We start from the raw sequence: 4,372 nt of genomic DNA, 5'->3' as shown, positions 1-4,372 counted from the left end.
ATATAGATATAGATATAGATATAGATATAGATATAGATAGTCTTGGCATTTCATGCTATACAGTTTATCACTGTTCCCTATAAGTATAGTTCTTCTTGCTACCCAGGTGATAATAACAATTTTTAAGAGTTATTGATATCCTCTTTTCTCCTAGGGATACATATCATTTTAACTTAATGGGTCCCTTTAAAAGTTTTTTTTTCTTTTTTTGTTTTCATTTTTCTCCTTTCTTAATTACCTTTTGGAGATTCTCTTGAGTTCTGTATTTGGGCATCAATTTTTCTGTTCAAGTTTGGTCTTTTCTTTATGAATGCTTAGAAGTCTTTTATTTTATTGAATGACCATACTTTTCCCTGAAAGAATATAGTCAATTTTGCTGGGAGTTGATTCTTGGTTGTAGACCTAGTTCTCTTACTTTCTTTTTTTTCAGTTTGTAAGTAATTTTACTGAGAATTTTGTGGTTTCCTTTCCTGAATCAATAAATACTATAGAAAACAATATAAAAATGACTACTTTCTCTCCCCTGCCCCCTTTACCTGGGATTAAACCAACCCACTGATCCATTCTAGCCTCATGGGGTAAGGCGTAGGTCCCCCAAATTTTGTCTAAGAACAGGGAGTGGGGAAGAATATCCAATCATGGCCTCTCAACTACCTTTTTGGAGGAGAGGTATTTGGCTGCTGGGAATGGGAGACAGACTGGCTTGAAACAGTGAGAATTTGAATTAGTGTTTTAGAGTTAAGGGAAGGAGTTGGGGGAGATGTCGGCACCAAGGCCATAAACCTGACCCAAAGAAAAGGGTGTCTGAAGGTTCACAGTTCCTTTTGCCTCAAAAAATTGACATTTATTCAAAGTCAAAGAAAAAAAGGAAAAATGACCAAGGTGTCCATCCCTCCTCCCCCTTCTCTTTTTCCTCCCCCTCCCCCCATCCTAGAGAGCAGGGCCCTGGATGAAATCAGGTAGGGAAACCTCTCAAATGAGGTCAGCCATATTGAGAGGCATCTCTTCAATGGAGGTGTTGTAGAAGGTCTCAATGTCTCGAAGGATCCTCTTGTCTTCCTCTGTCACCATGTTGATGGCCAAACTTTTAAGACCAAATATCCCTCCATGGTCAATTCTATGAATGTAATTCTCCCAGGTTAACAGGAAGGTCATAATTAATAACCAAAGATACTTGCTGAACATCAATGCCTCTAGCCAATAGGTCAGTGGTAATAAGCACCCAACTGGAACCTGAGTGAAACTCCCTCATGATAACATACTATTTTTGGTCCAAGACTCCATGCATTGCAGAGACAGTAAAATCATGGGCATACATTTTCTCTATGAGCCAATCCACCTTTTGGTGGGTATTGATGAAGATAACAGCTTGGGTAATAGTCAGCACTTCATACAGATCACATAATCCTTCCACTCCTCCACTTCCACAAATTCTTGGTCACCTCCAGCACATCTGAGGGCCTGGTGGCTGATGGGAGTACCACCTGAGTATTTCCACTGAGTTTCTGGAATATGTCATAGATCTGGTCCTTAAAACCATGACTCAAAATTTTATCTGCTTTATCCAGAACAAATATCTTGATGTATTTAGGAGATAGATATCTCTGATTAAGCATGTCAAAGACTCAGCCTGTGGTGCCCAAAAAGATGTAGGGAGCCTCTATCTGAAATTTCTGAACTTCAGCCTGAACATTAGTTCCTCCAATACAGGCATGGCATGAGGCACCCGTGTAGTCTCCCAATACCATCACTACCTTCTGGCTCTTCTGAGCAAGCTCTCTAGTGGTGCCAAAACCAAGGCCTGTGTAGCCTTTAAGTTCAGTTCAATCTGTTACAAAATGAAAATGGCCAATGTAGCAGTCTTCCCGTTCCCAGACTGGGCTTTAGCAATAACATCATAATCCTTGATACAAGAAGAATTGCACGTTACTGAATGGCAGATGGCTTCTCAAAACCATAGGCATATATACCACAAAGAAGAGATTCTGAGAAGTTCATATCATCAAAGCTATCCACAATCTCATTCCAGTCACTCTCGATGACTCCCATCAGGGTCCATTCCATCAGGGCCATTGTCTCTGGATCAGGAATTCTGACTTACAGACATGATCCTGGGAACAAGCTCACTTGATTTCCAAAATATCTTATTCCATGCCTTTCGGTTCTTCAGTGTAGATGCAGCAAGACCCTATGTTATCATAACTGTGGTTCCATGGTATCTGAATGACTTCTTAGCAGCTTGTAATATTTTTTCTTGGTCTGGTAGTTCTTAAATTTGGCTATAACATTCCTGGGTGTTGTCAATTGATGATTAAGTACAGAAGATGATCTGTGGATTCTTTCAATCTCCACTTTTCCCTCTTGCTCTAGAATGTCAGTTCAGTTTTCTTGGATAATTTCCTGTAGAATGATGTCCAGGCTTTTTGTTTTGTCATGATCTTCTGGTAATCCAATGATTCTTATGTTGTCTCCCCTGGACCTGTTTACTAGATCTTCTGTTTTGTGGATGAGGTGTTTCATATTTTCCTCAATTTCCTTTTTTTCATTCTTTTGATTTTGTTTTATAGTTTCCTGCTTCCTTGTGAAGTAGTTTGCTTCTAGTTGCTGGATTCTAGTTTTTAAAGACTGAATTTCATTTCTGGATTTTTGGTCATCCTTCTCCTTTTCATCTGATTTTCTTTGGAGTTCATCTTTCATCTCCTTTGCCTCATTTTCAAGTTGATTAATTTTGGCTTTCAAGACAGTGTTTTCTGTTTCCAGATGATTTATTTTGCTTTTTCAGTTCTTTCCCCAGTTGTTTTCAGGCTCTCTTAATTTTTTTTTGACTTATATTTTTAGTTCTTCCAAGCCTGTGTCCAATTCACTGGAGTTTCTGTGTTTTTGCTTGGTGTTCCTTGATCTTCCTCTGTTCCATTTGCTCTTTGTTCGTTTCCTGGATTGAAGTTTTTGATTGTAATTTCTTTTTCCTTTTTCTGTTGTTTACTCATATTTTCCCCTTCTTTTCCCCCTATAGTTGCCAGTAGTCTTTTCCCTCTCATTATGTGCTGGTTCTGTGGGTTTGTGCTCTTCTGTCCTTCAAGGGCTTCTTCTCTATTTTGCTGATTGATCAGGTTAGTCAGATCTTCCCCAGCTGACAACAGAAGCTGAAAAGGAGTTGGGCTTCCTACCCTCTTATTAAGGTTGTTCCCTGTAGTTTATTGCAGTCTTTGCTCTAAAAACTTAGTTAGCAAGGCTCTCAGGTCAGTCTATGGGGGAGGGGTGTGGGAGCTTGAGCTTCCCTTCCCTCTGAAGACTTCTTATCTGCCCTGTTGATAAGATTGAATCTGGGGGGAGTTGATCTGCAAAGCTGGCTGTGCCCTGAGGCTAAAACCTCCAGAAAAGGGCAGGGCAAGATGGAGTGTCTTGGCTGCACCTAGGCTGCCTGCTCTGTGCTTCTCCTCCATCTGCCGTTATGCTGCCTGTGTTCAACATCCTGAGCTCAACAAAGTTGTGCCAGCAAGGTACTCCCTCTAGACTAGATCCCTTGCCTTCCCAGAAATCCCAGCCACCACTGGAGGCTCAGCACTGTAGGTGGGGGACGGGTCCTGGGACTTTCCTTCTTCCTTCCCCTTAAACCGGCATGTTCTACATTTCAGGTTTTTTGGGGGGAACATACCTTTTAAATTGAGTCCAGCAGGAGGGCTCCCTAGCTCTATCCTGTTGTTAGATTTTGTTTTCATTCCCCTCCAAGCATTGTATTTTTTGATTTGGTCAGGAAGGGTTTGTGGAGGTCTGAACTGTTGCTGTCTCTAAGCTGCCATGTTGACTCTGTCTTTCCTGTCTTCTGTATATTATAATTTTGTATTTTAATTAATTAATTCTGCATAATAATACTCTTTCTATTATAGGGGGAAAATATGACTAAATCCCCCATATGCTTTGAGTCATTTATCCCACTAATGGACATATAACCTCGGGAGATCAGATAGAAAGTAGGGTCCAATATATAGCAAAACATTCATAGCATCCTTCTTTGTGGTATCAAAGACTTGAAAAAAAACTGGGTACTGTTGTACCTCTAGGGGTCCTACAGACACCATTCTAGGAGGAAGTCTTTTAAAGTGATTTCCTTGTCACAGTACCCATCTACTGGAGGAAAGACTGAAAAAATGTTGCATACAAATATAATGGAAACTTTTCTTTGCTGTAAGAAATGATGGTAGGTGGCATGGTGATTAAGTCAGTGGCCCTAGAGTCAGGAAGTCCTTGCTTCAAATTTGGCCTCAAAAGCATACTGATTGTGTTTCACCTGACAAGTACCTAATCTCTGTACATTTCAGTTTCTTCCTCAGTGAAAGGGAGATAATTAATAATAACACCCATCTTATAGGGT

General features: G+C 40.3%; 1 pseudogene; it reads right to left on the bottom strand.

Moving 5' to 3' along the window:
• Positions 1–965: 965 nt before the first annotated feature.
• Positions 966–2,107, bottom strand: LOC100618644 (eukaryotic initiation factor 4A-I-like; annotated as a pseudogene).
• Between the last annotated feature and the right edge of the window lie 2,265 nt (positions 2,108–4,372).

This window comes from Monodelphis domestica, chromosome 2 (assembly GCF_027887165.1).
Source record: "Monodelphis domestica isolate mMonDom1 chromosome 2, mMonDom1.pri, whole genome shotgun sequence".
Taxonomy (NCBI): Eukaryota; Metazoa; Chordata; class Mammalia; order Didelphimorphia; family Didelphidae; genus Monodelphis; species Monodelphis domestica.
This window is presented reverse-complemented; position numbering and strand designations above follow the sequence as displayed.